The 17,804-nt window shown below is 50.6% G+C and overlaps 1 long non-coding RNA gene across 4 annotated transcripts in view; it reads left to right on the top strand.

Moving 5' to 3' along the window:
• LOC146396328 (uncharacterized) overlaps positions 1-17,804 on the top strand; it is a 113,415-nt gene that overhangs the window by 92,235 nt on the left and 3,376 nt on the right. The window contains exons 1-2 of one of the 4 annotated variants that reach the window (XR_014828248.1): positions 15,045-15,124; positions 16,562-16,684. This is a non-coding gene — a long non-coding RNA (uncharacterized LOC146396328). Of the gene's footprint in view, positions 1-15,044; positions 15,125-15,552; positions 15,591-15,947; positions 16,124-16,561; positions 16,685-17,804 lie in introns of those variants that run through there. The other 3 variants (XR_014828247.1, XR_014828246.1, XR_014828245.1) reach the window with 3 other exon arrangements.

Here is a 17,804-nt window from a genome sequence, read left to right as displayed (position 1 = left end):
GGTGCCCTGGAACTGAACCCGAGAAGGAACCATGAGTGTTCAAGTTTGATCCCTGGCCTCGCTCAGGAAGGGAAGGATCCAAAGTGGCCATGAGCTGTGGTGTAGGTCTCAGACCCGGCCTGGATGTGGCATTGCGGTGGCTGTGGTGTAGGCCGGCTGCCAAAGCTCCGATCGATCAATGGATCGTTCGGATGCCAAGCCTGGGAACTTCCATTTGCCGCCCCAGCAGCCCCATCCAAACAAACAAACGTAGGCAATGGAAAGACAAAGAAAAGACTGCTCCACCTAAGGTCATGTTCGGAGGTCCTGGGGGAGAAGCCTTCCACATATGAACTTCAGGTGATAGAGTTGTAGCCCCTTTTGGCAGGTGTCTCCAGTGCCAGGGATGAAGGGTCTTTTGTAAAGAAAAGGAACATCAGTCCTGGGGTTGGGATGAAGGAGGATCGACTCCCCAAAGTGAGGGAGGGACGTTTCCAGAGTGCAGGGCACTCGAGCCGGATCAGAGCCCATGACCCAAGGCCATGGGGCAGGGGTTCCAGCCCGTGGCATATAAAGCTCTTGAAGGAACAGAGTCTAGGCGACTGAGAGGGAAGCTGAGAGAGGAGCTCCAGTGCCAGGCTGTGAGATGAGGTCCAGGCCTCACAGCACTCTGCTCCTACATTGGATTCCCAGCACCCTCTTTCAGCACGCCCATGGCCCTGCTATCCATAGCCTGAAGGGTAACACCTCACTGCCCACCTTTCTGGCCCCCACCCCCACATGAACACCTGCCTTTGGTCCAAGGGCCCCAGCCAGCTTGGCCCAAGGGGTCCACACCTCCAGCACTTGGAGCCTGATGTCTCCTTTTCAGCTTAGCTGGCTCAGGCCAACCCGAGGGAGTTCCTGGAAGCAGTGTTGTTGCAATCCTTCCTGCCCTCTGCCTGACCCAGTGTTCTCATGTATCCAGCAGGATCCCAGGAAGGCTTACAGTGGACCCAGGCTTCAGGACTCACAGTGCTGTGGTGGGTGACCCATGTCTTCCTAACTTTTGCCCATTTTCTGGTGGAATAGGTCCCGCTGTTATGGTCGTGTCTTGGCAGTGCCTTATTCCCTCGAGACACCAGACTTGGGTCAGATGTGTGGTTGGCAGGTAGTTTCTCCAAACCTGTAGCTTCTTTTCACCTAGGAAAATGTTTCCATGTGATGAGGTCCGTTTTCTGTCTGGGGTAGGGTTTTGGCTGTCATGGGGAAGAACGCTTATCTTTTCATTGTTGCTGATGTTGTTGTTGCCTATTCCAGCGGTATTGATGTACTTATCTTCAGTTTGATTGAAAGGACAGTGAGGTAGCATGTTGTGCTATTTCCTGCTGTGTCGCAAAGTGATTCGGTCATACATACACACACACCCCTTCTCCCTCAGATTCTATGCCCATATCGACTATCTCTAACTGTTGGCTAGAGTTCCCTGGGCTGTACCGCAGGTTCCTGTTGGCCGGTCATTCCATGTACTCCGTGTGCAGAAGCCAGTCCCAAACCCCCAGTCCCTCCTGCTGTGGACTTCGCTCCAATGGGACCCATCCGGTTTTCCAAGGCTGGGAGTCTGTTTCTGTTCCGTGCGCACCTTCATTTGTGTCCTCTCTTTCGGTTCCACTTAGAAGTGGTATCATACGATGTTTGTCTTTCCCTGTCCACCTTCACTTAGGATGATAATTTCCAGGTCCATCCTTGCTGCTGCAGCGTTCATGATTCCATTCTCTTGTATGATTGTGTGATGTCCCCCCGTACATATGAACCTCATCCTCTTTATCCATGCCTCGGCCGATGGACATTTAGCTTGCTCCCTTGTCTTGGCTATTGGAAATGGTGCTTCAGTGGACATTGGGGTGCATGTATGTTTTGAAGGGCCTTTCTTTCCTTTTGATGAAGTCCAACTTTCTGTTCTTTCCTTCCCTTTTGGGATAATGTTTTTCTTGTCATGTGGAAGACCCCTTTGCCAAGCCTGAGGACCCAGAGGTTTGCTCCAATTGTTTTTTCTTGTGTGGTAAACGTTGCATCATTTGTATTTATACACATTTTACATTTGCACTGAATGTTCCATGATGACTTCATTTTCGTATCAGATAAAAACCCTATCCCTATTCCACTCTACTCCCCTTGAGCTTCCGTATTAGAACATCCCAGGCTGGTGTATTGCTATGGATCTATTTCTGCATTCTCTATCTGTACCCTGAACTCTGTCTGCTTCTTTCCCTCCAGCAATGCCAAGCTGCCCTACATAGAGCGTTCTCATAAGCCGAATCACCTCCCACTTTAATGTGCTTTCTCGAAATTATGTTTGATGTTCTGGCTCCTTTATCTTTTCTTTATACATTTTAGAATAATTTCATCCATGTGGGCCAAAAAAAAAAAAAAATTCTGTTTGAATTTGGCCGTTTTCTGTGTTGAGTCTTCCCATCCATGAGTATAATAGGTGTCCACATTGTTGTAGGCCTTGTTTCGTTTTATGATACAGATGCTCTATCCCAAATAAGTATCCCCGGATTTCCCATTGTGGCTCAGTTTGTGACGAACCTGAAAGAGTGTCCAGGAGGATGTGGGTTCAATCCCTGACCTGGCTCAGTGGGATGAGGGTCCCATGGTGCCACCAGAGGCAGTGTGGCTTGGACCTGGTGTTGGTGGGGCTTTGCTGTAGGCTGGTAGGTGTAGCTCCAGGTTGACCCCCTTGCCTGGAACCTTGCGTATGCCGTGCGTACAGCCATAGAATGACCGATGGAACCAAATGCTTCAAGGTTTTGGCAAATCTTGTGTATTGCATGGTGTTTTTCGTTTTGGTGCCATGTTCTTTTGTGGGATTTACACACATGATGAAGGATTTTGTGTCGACCTTGTATACTGAGACTTTGATAAAGTGACCTCCATCTCTTCCGTGTGTCCTGGAGATTTGCTGGGCCTTCCCGTGGAGGTAGCCATGCTATCCATGAGCATGGAGAATTATGTTTGTGCCTGTCTCATCTGTAGGTCTTTCGTTCTTTTTCCTGCCATGCTGCCCTGTCTCGTAGTTACAGTACTAAGTAGAAAAGGAGAAATGAGCAAGAACTTTCTGACCTGTTTTGGATGGAGGAGGAAGACATTCATTCTTTCACCATCACGCAGGAGGCTTGGTGTAGATTTTGTCGAGATGTTCTTTACGGGGTTCAAGGAATGTCCTTCTCTTCCTAGACTTCTGAGCGTTTTTTACATGAATGGGCGTGGCACATGTTCTGCAAGCGCCATTGTGACCATGTAGGTTTTCCTCAGTAATGTCTTCATGCAGCCTCTAAAGTTGATGGTTGTGCATAGTAAGGCAAGCTAGTGTTCCTTGGCTAGAGTCCCTCTGAACATAGGGTATTGTCGTGAGCTTCTTTGTTCCTGCGTTTGTTGTATTTTTTGATTTGTATTTTCTCGATGCCTTGTGTGAAAACGTAGTTTGTTGATGGGAGACCAGGCATCTTTTGTATTCTATAAGCATTTCGTGCCATTTGCTTCGCTCTTAACACCAGTTTGTCTGGATCCTCCCACCTGTTAGGTACTGCACGTTCCTTTGCCTACCGTTCTATATATTTTCCAAGTTCTCCTGGAGAGGCCTCTTTGAGCATGGAGTCGTTTGAAGGGTGCATCTCCATGTCCACATATCTGGAGGCTTCCTTTCTTCTCATTCTCGTTGTTCTGCAATGCGCAGCATATGCTTTGGACCCAGTGGAGTGAAATGCAGTGGCTCTTTGTTTCCTTATCGTATAGGTTCTCCAAACATCCCAGGCAGGAACGGCTCCAATATGACTGTGACAGAGGAGTTCTCTGCCTATTTCCCTTACACTGTAACCATAAGGGGATTACCTGAACATGGAATCGCCAGGCTTCTGAAGATGTGTCTGACAGGGCCAGTTCACAGACACCCCTGCCCATTGTTGTCTGGATCAGCTTACAAGTAGAGAGAGAGCCAGGGTCCAGGAGGGGGCCCAGATGCAGTGCTCTGCTGCTTTCTATGGCCGTGGTCCCATGTGGGCATTGGCTACCACCAGAAGGCTGACATGCAGGAGCCCGGTGCAGTCCCTGGCAGGGGGATCAGCACTCCCAGTGGGCAAAGCTCCAGCCTCTCTCCTACTGCCCAGGGCAGGTCTGAGCTGTGGGTGCATCCACCAGGCTCTGAAGGCCGATGACAGAGGGACCAGGAGGCACTCCCCAGCTCTGTCAGCCACAGTCCCTGGCTGTTGGCAGGGACTGTGATGTCCTAAGGAAGAAGGCCCACCTCCCAGCTGCAGGGAGGTGGTCTTGAGCAAGTCAGAACTGCCCTTTCTCGTCTTCAGCAAGCAACATTTCCATCCCTGCCTGTTGCTTCCTCCCAACCCATGCGGTTGCCAGTCTTTCTTTGTCAAACCTCTTCCAAAGCACTTCGTGAAAGGAAGGGCATCCTTACCCTGACTGACTAAGAAGCACCTCTTGAAAATAAGCAAGTTTCCCCTCACCCAAGACTCTTAGCTCCTTCCAAGGACCATCCTTGCTCTCTCCTGCATGCTGCTGAGTAGCAAAATGTTGGGGATCCAGAACTCCTCCAATGACTGGTATGCTAGCAATAGCTTCTGTGACAACAGGAAGATCCTCCACCCCACCAGGCAGAGGTGGTCAGGAGACCGTAGGTGATGGCTCTGTGCTCTGTGCCCCCTTTCAAACCCTTTGCATCCCTGCCATCTGAGGAAGGAAGGCAGCGCCTGGGAAATAACCCTGGTTACAGATGCGTCACTTGGCCTGTCTGGCAAGAGGTCACCTGTGAGCCAGAGGGCCCGAATCTCCTCTGGAACACACTGCTGCATCCCCACCACGCAAACAGGCCCTTCCAATAAGGCTCGATGGCCTGGCCGTTGGAATGGCTGGACACTGAAGGAATGCTGTCTGTGACTGGGACACAGGGGACTCGGTGCCTTGGTCTTGGAGACACATGGCATTGGAAAGGCAGAACCCAGGCCAGGGGCCCCACCTCCTAAGTCAAATGGGTTTCTTCAGCCAATGCTTTGACTCCCCCTTGAGGGGTTTGGAGATGAGCCTTTCCCTGGTATCAGAGGGTCAGCTTCCCCTTGGTGTCTGTCATAGACAAAGAGTGTCCAGCCACTGTCTCTGTCTCACACAAGCTGCACCAATCCAGCCCCTGAAATTGGGAATCTCCTTCACCCACCCTGGGCATGGCGGCCATTTCTGTGATGCGGTGAATGTGCCATCCATTAATCCACTGTTTCCTTGTTGGATGGAGGGATGCCTGGATAGATGGAGTCTCTGATTGGCATTGGAGGGCCCCACCTGCAGCATAGGGAAGTTCCCCGACTCGGGGATGAATCAGAGCTGGCAATGCTGTTCTACACTACAGCCACAGCAATGGCAGATCCAAGCCACATCCGTAGCCCACACCACAGCTCAAGGCAATGCTGGATTCCTTAACCCACTGCACAAGGCCAGGGCTCAAACCCACGTACTCATGGATAGCAGTCAGATTCTTCATCTTCTGAGCCATAATGGGATCTCCCTAAAATACTATTTGGTGATGGTCTGTACATCTTTCCTTTCTGCAAATTCTATTGCATTCTTTTCTTTTCCATTTTGAGTCAGCTGCAATGGGGATTGTGGGCTGTTCCAGGCCAGGGGTCGAGTCCAAGCTGCACCTGCTGGCCTATGGCACAGCCACAGCAATACAGGATCTGAGGCATGTCTCATACCTACACCACAGCTGACGGCAATACCAGAACCTTAGCCCAGTAAGCCATGCCATGTCTCATACCCACGTCCCCATGGATCCTAATCAGTGTCCTTAGAGCCGAGCCACAGGAACTCCTGCTCTTTCATGTTTCAATGAATTGAAAAGCATGAGTGAATGGCTCACTTTAAGTGTGCCTGCACTTGGCATTAATCCTAGATTTTTGGCGTTTGGGGCATTTTGCTTTTTCTTTTTTTTTGTTTACTTGTTTTTTATTTTGTAAGTTTGGCTGCCCCTGTGGCACACAGATATTTCCAGGGACAACCCAAGATCTTTAACCCTCCTCACCCCAATCGAAAACTTATCCCTGATCACGTAAAGTCCCAGGTGTTCTTGTATCAAAAGCTCCCTGGGGGTGGATGCCAGTGGGCTGGTGAGGTTGGGACCACTGAGCTTCACATGATGGAACCTCCCCCCAAGCCATTAACAGGCCATGAGATTAACGTCACTCACTCCCTCCTTTGTTTTGTCCTCACTGGGACTAAGCGGCCACTGCCTCCACCATTTAGCACATGGCAATAATCCCACCAAGACGATAGGATGGTCCCCCACCCACAAGGCTCCAAAGCAGAAAGTCCTGTCCCTACAGCCAAGCCTTTCCCTCTCTGGACTGGCAGCCCTCATGGGACACCCTGGAGAAGTGGAGAATCACCCCAGCCTGTCATGTGGCCACTTCAGAGAGGCAGAGAGAAACTCTCTAGAGGTAAGGGCTGCCTCCAGCCTCCATTCTCATGACTGGTGAGTGTCCAGAGGGCTGAACGGCACAAAAGCAGCTCTCTATCCCCAGAGTGTTCCGGGATGCAGAGCATGGAACCGATGCCCCAGAAGCCCCCTAGCCCAGCAGGCTGGAGAGACAGGGATGATGAGGCTGTCCCTGGGGCTAGTGAGAGCTGTGTACTCCCAGGAGCAGCCTGGGCATCCTTGTCTCTGTGGAGGAAAGACTTAGTCATTCACCTGTGGATCCAGACTGCCTGGGATCTCACACATGCTTCATTCCTCTCAGATCCCCTCTCTGTCCTCAGATGACCCATCGCTGAGAACACAGGCACATGCAAGATGACAGTTGTCCAAGTGCATTTTACAACAGAATGATTTTATCCATGTTTTAATCCCCCATTGCAAAGGAGCTACTATGCCCACCCACACACACCCAGACCCAAGTCCCCACCACCTAACCCCACCCACCCACACCCCCTCCTGGCTCTGGTCATTCTCTCCTTCCTCCCCACCCCTATGGCAGCCAGGATGGTTGCTAGGACCTGGAGGAGCCCAAGGCTTCCATGGGGGCTGCCCAGTTGGACTGGCCCTGGAGGGTTGGCCCACCGTTCCTTACTGGCTGCAGTGCCACTTCCTCCTCCTCCGTGTGACACATGGGTCACACCTGCTCCTTTTGGGCTGGGAAGGGTCAACCAGCCCCAGAGCCAGGGTGTGCCTCCCAGAGCCTCTCAGGTCAGCCCTAGGCCTGGCCAGGTCCTCAGCAGCAGCCAGGCCTCCACACCGAGCCTGCTTTCTAGACTTGGCAGCTTCCAGGGTGCCTGAGCTGAGGCCCATTCTCTGGGGAAAGTGGGCCTGGGAAGCTTTCTGGGCCCTCTGCCCTGCAGTGCAGACAAGACCCGAGGCAGGGACAGGGCTCTGTGGCAGCCCCCAGGGCAGCAGGCTGTGGTGAAGGCCCAAGAGGAAGGCCAGGATGGGGAGCTCCTCCTCATCCTCACTGAACCCGTGACCCAGCCCTGGGGCTTCACTAAGAGGAGAGGCCTCCCTGAGATTCTTGCTGAGAACCTTGCTGGCCCTGAGTCCTGATGGAGGGCCCGAGCGCTTGGTGCCCTGGCGAGGAAACGGCTGTGCTGTTCCAGCCTGAGGGGGCTCCTGATATCCTGGAGAGGGCACAGAGCCTTTGCGCCTGAACAAGCCCCTGTCTATTTGGTGGTGCCTTAGATGGCCATTCTCAGATGAAGGAAAACCGAGTGAACTTGTTGCCAGTGGATCTAATCTAAAAATTCCTAAAGGATCTTCTTGAGACAGAAGTGGAATGATTATAGGAAGAAACATGGAATATCAGGAGTGAAAAATAGGAATATCCAGTGTTGATATTTGTTGAGGATAACATTATTCTCCACTGAGGTTTTTCCTTCTTTTTCTTTTTTCTTTTCTCTTTTTGCCTTTTCTAGGGCTGCTTCCCGTGGTCTATGGAGATTCCCAGGCTACAGGTCAAATGAGAGCTGTAGCCACTGGCCTATGCCAGAGCCACAGCAATGCCAGAGCTGAGCCACATCTGCAACCTACACCACAGCTCACAGCAATGCCAGATCCTTAAGCCACATGAGCAAGGCCAGGGATCGAACCCACAACCTCATGGTTCCTAGTCATATTCGTTAACCACTGCGCCACAACGGGAACTCCTCCACTGAGGTTTTAAAAATGATGTTTGATGTTTCAAAACAAAAAACTACTGTGGCATTTGAAGTGGTTCTCAATGTATTTGCAAACCATATTTAAAAGAGAATGTCAGAAACTACTAAAAAAAAATGCGGTGTACATGGGCCAACTGAAAGAGCTTCCAATGGCCAAAGTGAAGCAATTTGACCAAGAAAATAAGTAATATAGTAGTAGATTATAACCCAAAGTATAAAATAAATGGCTATGAATCCCTATTAATAAATAAATGACTAAATAAATCATTCAGTCAATCAATAAGGGATAATAAAAATATATTGTACAGAAGAATTCCAAATAACTTATGTAGGTACTCTGTTCTCAGGACGTGCAGCACAATTTCCTGCTTTTAACTGTAGACTGATTATCATGTCATATTGTTAAAAAGGACAATATAGAAAGGGAATAAAAAGACAGTGGAAAAATCTAACAGGAGTCAAGGTCAACAACACAAGTGCTAAGTCCTTCCTAGAGTATGTGTATCATTGATATGTGAAGAGAATGCACTTTACCTCTGTGATCTTCTCCCCAAAGTCCATAAACTGCATCTAATCATGAAGAAACATCAGGCATATTCCAAGCGGGGGACATTCTACAAACTAAGTGACCAGCATCCTCAAAACTGTCAAGGTCATCAAAAACAAGGTGTCTGAGAAATTGTCACAGCCCAAGAGGGGCCTAAGGAGGCATGGAAACTAAATGTAACTTGGTATCATAGATGGAATACTAGAACAGAAAAAACACATGAGGTGAAAACTAAGGAAGTTTGAATAAAAAGTATGGATTTTAAAGTATGGACTTCAGGAATTCCATACTTTAAATTGGCTCAGTGGGTTAAGAACCCGACAGGGTCCATGAAGATGTGGGATCTATCCCTGGCCTTGCTCAGTGGATTAAGGATCAAAATGTAGCATCACTGCAAGCTGCCGCATGGGTTGCCATTGTGGCTGGGATCCAGCATTGCTGTTGCTGTGGCTGTGGCATGGGCTGGCAGCTGCAGCTCCGATTCAACCCCTAGCCTGGGAACTTCCTAGAGGCCCTAAAACATATATATTTTAAACAGAAAGTATGTATATACATTTGTTTGTTGTTTTTTCTTTTTTCCAGGGCCATACTCGCAGCATATGGAGGTTCTCAGGCTAGGCGTCAAATTGGAACTATACCTGCCGGCTCACACCACAGCCACAGCAATGCAGGATCAAAGCCACATCTGAGACCTACAACACAGCTCATGGCAACGCTGGATCCTTAACCCACTGGACAAGCTCAAGGCTCAAACCTGTGTCCTCATGGATGTTGGTCAGAGGACACTGAGCCATGATGGGAACCCCTTTTTTTTCTTTCTTTTTTCCTTTTTTTTTTTTTTTTGAGAGAGAGAGGGAGAATATGAACATGAATGCATACCAAGGGAAAAAGAGTAAGAATGAGAATCTAACAGGATATAAACGTGGGTTTCAGGGAGTTCCCATTGTGGCACAGCAGAACCAAATCCAGCTAGTATCCATGAGGATTCGGGTTCTATCCCTGGCCTTGCTCACTGGGTGGGGGATCCAGTGTTGCCGAGAGCTGTGGTGTATGTCAAAGATATGGCTCAGATCTTGCGTCGCTGAATAGTGTCTGAATAGACAGACTGAGTGAGGTATTGAAGAGGCAAGAATGCTGAAGAAGCTTTGAAGTATGCTTGTGGCAATGACCTAGGCTCATAGCAATGATCTTGTCTTTTAGGGAAGCAAAAGCTAGCACACTGGACCCTGAGGCCCAGTGATGCACCACCATGGCCTCTGATTTTATTTGCAATGTCTTGGGCACTCAGTATGCAGGAGCCTTTTAGGACTGGCTGAGTCACTGGAAACAGAAATCAAGGAGGAAGTCACAGTACTCGGTACTAGGAAGGGGAGGTGCCTTCCACCTCCCTCGGTCCTGTAGTATTGCTACTTCTCCTCTGCAGAGAAAACATAGCCTGAAGTGTGACAAGTTCTAGCAGGTGTGAGAAGGCTCCCCGCCTTCTTTAGCCCTCTGTGATTTGGAACTGCTCATTCTAGCCTTCACATGGAGTGTATGGTCTCTATCAGGTTTTAGGATTTCATTATAGTTTCTTGCCTTATTCTCAAATTATTTCTCTTTCCTTTATAATTATTTAAAAGTCCACCAGTTGGCTTCTCTAACCATTACAATTTGAGAGATGAGACCCTGTCTTCTCCCATAGGACTCAGCCTTACACTATCTCAGGGACCCGAGAGGCCAGGCCTCCTTCTCTAAGCCTGGTTCACATCCTTCTGGTTGAACTCAAGCAGTGAGAGGACACATTTTCCTTTTGAAAAACAAAGTTGGCTTTGGACACACTCTGCAAGTGTACGTTTTCAACTTAGAGCTCTGTGCTCTTTGTTAAAAGCCCCCTTTGGGTTAATTATAAAGTGCCTAAATTATATTTGATTATTTCAGGAGAAAAATATGCACTAGGACAGTGTGTCTGTGCCTGCAAATCCACTGACTGACATTCCATTCTCTACATTCCACTTTTTCTCAAGAAATGTCCTGACTACATGTGTCATTCAAACAAGCCAGTTGTGAGAGGCATTGGGAGAAAGCATGGAGCCCTTTCTAGGTTTCTGGGCTAAAATGTACTTTAAAATAGCCCCTCCACTCCTATAACTATCTCTTCCACCCCTGTGCATGTGTGAGACCTTCCCTAATGAGATTCCATACTCATGAAAATATGGATAGGATGAAACCAACATGGGAGTACCGTCCTGCATTGTGGCTCTCCCACGTGGTTTGTGGAAGGAGAAACTGGCCTTTCATGGTTGCTGCATCTCATCCACTTTTCCCAGAATGGCTCCTGCTGCCTGAGTTGGTGACGGTAGGACTGGGCATCTTCCATCCCACCCTCTCCCTCAGGTCCTTTGTGGAACTGCTGCAAATCCACCCAAGATGGCATGTCTTCCCTTGGCATCTGTTCTGCAGCTGGGACAATCTCCATGGCATAACACAAAGGGCGATGTGGTTCGTGTTGGAAAGCTCTTGAAGTTGAAAACTGCTTTAACAGGCCAAATCCTGGAAACTTGTTTATGAAATGTCCTCATAACTCTTCACGAAGCTGCACTGGGTACATCAACCCTCTATGGCTTGGAGGCAACTGTGAGATGTGAGGACACTCAGGAGGAAATGTCCGTTTGTTTTCCAAGTTAGTTTAGCACAAGATCACTGTCACCCAAGCAATGGAACATGTTGCTATGGGAACTGCAAAGATGATAATGCTGCTTCAAAAGGTTGACAATTGGAAAAGCCTCTTTTTTTATGTCATGCCCATGGGATGCACATTTTGCTTAGATCATTACTGTTGAAAGTTTGTTCATATAAACTGTTTGGGAGCAAATAATTTGTGACTCTTAAAATATTTAGAATATTGAAATTTGGGGAAAAGTATTACCATCTAGGTGCATTAAAATCGCTTGTGTGCTGGAACTCTCACAGGCCTGATGGAGTCAGAGTTGTTATCAGGAAGATATAAAATCTCCCTGCAAAGCCATGTGGAATGGCCCATCTCATTCATGTCTTATCCTGGATTCAGGCCACTGATGAATGGTTTATGCACAGAGTCTTGGTGCATTTCTTTTTTCACTTTCGTCTCCTGAAATTTCCTGCTTTCACAATATAGGTTATAGAACCATGACAGTCTCTTCATGAAACCATGACTGGAGCCACATGCCATATGCCCCCACGCATGTTTGCATCATTACACGGACATGGATGAGTGCATACCTATGTATGAGTGAATGGGTATATACATACCTATTCAGTCCTCATTGTCATGTGGTTGGGGTCTGTAGTCACCACAAACATGGAATCAGTGAACACTGAACCACTGCGCCCATGGGAAATTCAGGGTTAGGTTCCTGCCAGCCTCTGGTCACACTTTTTTGTCTCTTGATAAATACAAAAGCTTATTTTATGTGTGTTTCTGTTTAAAGACACCTTGTTTAATATACACTGTTGTTTCATTGGCACTGAACTCACAGCCAATTGCACTGTAATCCTCTGTGTAAACAAAATGTATCTAACCAATGTATTTCCCCCCCATAAAGTCCTAGACAACACTTCAGCACCAAACATGGGGGCCATTTGAAAGAGTTAAATCACACACACACACACCACAAAAATGTGGGGAAATGTGGCACTAAATAGACCAGAGAAGGGGCATTTGCTTACAGTATGAGTGGAAACAAGAAGGCAGAGTTTCGCTTTGTTCAGCCTTAGCTGGAAATGCATTTGTAGGTAGATGAATTTTTCTCTTCTCTGTGTGTGTCCACATATGAGCAAAAGCACCCCAAGCCCTGACTTGGGGTGACAAATACATTTTTAGTGAATAGGTGAATTCTCTGATATGGAATCTGTGACTAATGAGAACCAACTGTATGTGTATATATATAAAATCAATAACATCTTCCCACCAGATGGAAGATCCAGTGGTGAACCATGTGGAAGCCAGGGCAGACCTCTGCCAGCCAGAACATACTGTACACTTCCTGTCCCTTGAGCACTTCCTTCTTCTGAGCACTCTGGGAATGAGCTCCCTACTCCCTGGCTCCTCAAGCCCTGGCTTTTATCCTCCTCGCAAGGCACCTACAGTGTGTGTTGGAGTGATGCTTTCTCCAGGTGCATGACCTGTTATCCTTTTAGGCTGTTCAGATGTGGAGGGTGAGCCAGGGCCCCATGTTCAGGGAGTTATCCACAGCTGGTGGGTGAGCCACATGTGAGAAGATCTGCAATACGGAAATGCTTGCGTCAGGAGACTGGAGGTGGGCAAGGCTCATCTGGAAGATATTATTGGCCTGTCTCCCTTCAAGGGCTTTCTTTTTGTCTGGTTTACTGGCTGCCCCAGTCATCATGCAGATGACAGAGGAATGAATTAGCAGTCTAGAGACTGTGCCAGGTCTTGCCTGTACAACCAGGTAGGAGTTGCTCTTCACGTCCTCATCTGTAGAACAAGGTCATTTGTTTAGGGAAATCCTATGGTTCTAAAGTCCTTTTTGAAAAAAAAAGAATTAATAATGTAATTCTGAGAAACTCGGATGGAATTGTGTAACAAGGTACTTGCATGCCATTTCAGAAACCCTGTTTTTGTCTGTTTCCCCCCCCCTTAGGGCTGCATCCGTGGCATATGGAGGTTCCCAGGCTAGGGGTTGCATCAGAGCTGTAGCCACCAGCCTACACCTCAGCCACAGCAATGAGGGATGCAAGCCACATCTGCAGCCTACACCACAGCTCACAGCAACGCTGGAACCATAACCCACTGAGGGAGGTCAGGAACCCAACTTGTGTCCTCAGAAATGCTAGTCAGATTCATTTCCACTGAGCCACGTTGGGAACTCCAGGAGCCCTGTTCTTTATGAAAGTATTCAGGAGATAATGCAATATGTGCTTTATATCTTCTCCACTTCAAAGCTGACTCAATTGCATAAAAACTTTTTGGATGGTTTTTATGAATGATTTGGGTTTTCAGAGTTAAAAGAATTTTTGAGTTGTGATAGCATCACAACCCCTAAAAATTGTTTAATAGCATCAAGATTAGGTAGGCCGTTTTGTTTGGGATTTTAGTAACTGAGAAAGTATAGGTTGTTAGCAGCACTCTGGAGCATGTACTACCCGTAGCACACGCTGTTAGTCACTAAAATTATACTGGTTCTAGACACAACAGGATTCCCATTTTTCAGTTGATGAAACCAAGGTTCAGAATGGCTAGGATGTTGGATACACTCTTCAAATCCAAGTATCCAGGTCCCATAACCTACATTCTTTTCCTTTGGCTTTGTAAAGTAAAACACTCTAAATGTACATTAGATTTTATCGGCCAAATGTGGAAATTATGTTTTGCAATTTTTAGCTCCAGTGTAGTTATAAGATCTAGTATATGGGAATAAAGACATTGAGGAAGTAGACTTATTTTACTAGGAACCAACACCTCATCCCTTTTGCAGAACAAAATTAGACTTTAAAAAAACCCCAAGATGTTATTAAAGGAAACTTTCAAATATAGTTTTATATAATTCTGGTAGTATTGCTTTTAAGCTGGTAGCTGCTATATATGTTAGTTGCCTTGTGCATCTACCAAGCGAAAAGCACTGTACTTAGCAAAATTCTCAGCAATTTCTTTAGATGCCCTTTGACTCTCTGGTGAGCAATCAAAACATTCCCATCTACTCCTCAGGGAGAGTCTGGTTACCTTGTCACCAACATCCCACTCATGAAAGGCTCAGCACTTCCCTGAGGACTGCTCACCACTGGTCACCTTTCTCTCCTCTCCCAATCAGGACTGTCTTGTCACATCACATCACATCACATCACCTTTCACTCACCAAGTGTTTATGGAGCATTCAGCTCATGCCAGACACTATTCGAGGTACTGGGAACACAGCAAAGAGGAAAGGAGAGTAAAATCCCTGCTTGGGGCTTACATTCTAGTGGAGAAAAGAGAAAACAAACAAGAGATGGGGACCGAGTGTTGCTGGTGGACCTGGCAGTGTGCTCCAGAGAGGGACCAGAAGGAGGAAAGGACACCTGAGTGGATGAGACTGAAGCTGGGGACCAGTGAGGGAGGGGTGGGAACAGTGTGGTTGTGGGGGACAGAGGACAAGGTGGAAGAGGCCTGGAGGGAGCAGGTGCAGGGAGGGACTGTGAGCGGCCAGAGGCCCCGGGATGGTGGCCTAGGTGGGACCCGGCCAGCAGCGGGGAGCAGAGGGTAACCACTGCAGGTAGAGCTGGGGATGGGCCAAGGGAGCTGGACACGGTAGCTTCCAGCAGTAGGCATAGAGACCAGGTGGAAGTTGTGTTCCTGACACTTTCCAGCTGGGCCGCATCAAGGGGCCACCTGCCCTCGTGGCTCCAGCCCAGCGAAGGAAAGGAAAGCATTCTCCATCACCCGAAGATGGGGCTGTGAGTTCCAAGCAGGCACTCTGCAGTCAGGCGGGCCTGGGAGCTTCACAGTGTCTCCTCAGTTCATGGGCAGGGGGCGGGGGGGGGGGTGGCGAGGTGACAAGGCAGGCGCGCTGGGGCTCGGCGGTGGGGCGCAGAGCCACTGCAGGCGGTGTGGGGTGGCGGCGGGGTGTGCAGACTCGGCAGGAAGACGTGGCCTTAGCAGGCCCTGTACGGTGGGGGGGGGACCCCCCCTCAGTAGGCCTTGCGGGGAGGCAGGGCCTCTTCAGTCCAGGTGCCAGGGGGGCGGGGCCTCGGCAGGCTGTGTGACTGGGGGGCGCGGCTTCTTCAGTCCGACCTGGGGGAGGCGGGGCTTCAGCAGGCCGCGTGCTGAGGAGGCGGGGCCTCGGCAGGCTATGTGACTGGGGGGCGCGGCTTCTGCCGGACGCGGGCGGACGGGGCGGGGCCTCTGCAGGCCACGGGCCAGGTGGGCAAGACTTCTGCAGGCCGCGGGCGGGGAGGCGGGGTTTCGGCAGGCCCTGTGCCGGGGGGGCGGGGCCTCCGCAGGCTTTGTGACAGGGGGGCGCGGCTTCTGGGGGCCGCGGGGGGCGGCGGGGCCTATACAGGCCTTGACCTGGGGGGACGGGGCCTGGGCCAGCCATGCGCGGGGAGGCGGGGTCCCGGCGCCCGTGTGCCGCGGTGGCGGGGCCTCAGCAGGCCAAGTGCCAGGTAGGCAAGGTTTCTGTAGGCCGCGCGCGCGGGGCGGGGGTGCCAGGGCAGGCCAAGTGCCAGGTGGGCGCGGCTCCTGCAGGCCCCGCGCGGGGAGGCGGGGCCTCGGCAAGCCATGTGCCAGGGAGGCAGGGCCTTGGCAGGCCGCGTGCCAGGGAGGAGAAGCCTCCGCAGGCCCTGTGCCGGGGGGCGGGGCCTCGGCAGGCCGCGCGCGGGGAGGTGGTGCTTCGACAGGCAGCGCGCGGGGAGGTGGTGCTTCGACAGGCCGCGCGCGGGGGGAGCTGGGCCTCGGTAGGCTATATGACTGGGGGTCGCGGCTTCTGCAGGCCGAGCCAGGGAGGCGGGGCCTCGGCAGGCCTTTTCCTGGGGCGACGGGGCCCCGGCAGGCCGCGTGCCAGGGAGGCGGGACCTCGGCATCCGTTTCCTGGGGGGGCGGGGCCTCGCAGGCCGCGCGCTGACAGGGGGTCCTCGGCAGGCCCTGTGCCAGGTTTGCGCGGCCTCTGCAGGCCCTCTGCCGGGGGGCTTGGCCTCGGCAGGCTATGTGACTGGGGGGCGCGGGTTCTGCAGGCAGAGTGCGGGGGGGCGGGGCCTCGGCTGGCAATGTGCCCGGGGGCGGGGCCTCGGCAGGCCGCGGGAGGCGGGGGCACATGGCTCACACCCAATCCCAGGCACAGCCTAGTTCACAGTCCGCTGCCATCTTGAATCGCGGTGTTGCTCTTATTTCCTCAGGAACCGTTTTTTAAAGGCTGGCGCAGCTGATTCCCTAACTGGGGTCTGCAGTGCAGGCGTGGTGTCTCTGCACTGCGCCCTGCAAGTAACTGAAACCTGGCCAAGCACAAAGGAAAAGAAAAGGTAGACTTTGCTTTATTTCCCAGACTGTACTTTTATGAGCAGGGAATTGTTAATGGGCTTTGTAGGTGACAGTTGAACTGCTGAGGAGAAGAAGGAGGCCTGGGGTGGGGCAGAGGCGTCCAGGGCGCCAGAAGAGCCAGTGGGGAGCAGGTGGTGGTGCTGAGGGAGTGAGGGGGCGGTGGGGAAGACGGAGATGAGATGAGAGGGTGGTGGTGAGATGGGAGGATGGTGATGAGGTGGGAGGTTGGTGATGAGATGGAGAGTGGTGGTGAGGTGGGGAGGATGGTGATGAGGTGGGAGGTTGGTGATGAGATGGGGGGGGTGGTGAGGTGGGAGGATGCCAGTGATGAAGTGGGGAGGACAGCGATGAGGTGGGGTTACGGAGATGAGGTGGGAGGATGGTGGAGTTGAGCTGAGAGAGAGGGTGGTTAGGATATCTGCGGTGAGGTGGGAGGATGGGGGTGAAGGAGGAGGTTGGCGATGGGATGGTGACAGCTGTGATGAAGTGGGAGGTCAGTAATGAGGTGGGAATAAGGCGGGGTGGATGGTGATGAGGTGAGAGGACAGCTAGAGGAAGTGGAGAAGGGGCTGACTGCAGGGCCAGCAGTGAGAGGGCTGTCACACAGCACAGGAATCTTGACAGGCATCCAGCTTGAGAGGAAAGCCTTCAGGAAGAGCGGTGTTGGGTGTCATTCAGATGGGCCCAGTTATGGTAGATTGAGGACGGTATCAGCACTACCAAATATCAAATAGACAACCTATCAGCATCTTGTACGAACCTGTAATGGAAAGGAATCTGGAAAAGACTAGATATACACATGCAGGGGTATAATGGAATCACTTTTCTGCACACCTGACACACAACATTGGAAATCCACTCTACTTCAATAAAAAAGTTATTCAGGAGGGGACAGGAGCAGAGTAATAATTAGATTATTGTGGTGACAGTCGCCAACTTCCAGCCCCCTTTGGTGCTGGGCTCCTCCTTCGTGCTCTCACAGGTGCGAATGCCTCTGACCCTCTGCCCAGTCGTGACTCTTGCTAGAATGTCCATGTAGGAGGGGCTGTGAGTCTTTAAAAGTAATTTTTCCCAGGTGGGGTCCCCAGGATCCCAGGCCTG

This window comes from Sus scrofa, chromosome 14 (assembly GCF_054392235.1).
Source record: "Sus scrofa isolate SSC_HxYL_T2T_F1_AM1 chromosome 14, Sscrofa_HxYL_maternal_Yorkshire_Landrace_v2.0, whole genome shotgun sequence".
Lineage (NCBI taxonomy): Eukaryota > Metazoa > Chordata > Mammalia > Artiodactyla > Suidae > Sus > Sus scrofa.
This window is presented reverse-complemented; position numbering and strand designations above follow the sequence as displayed.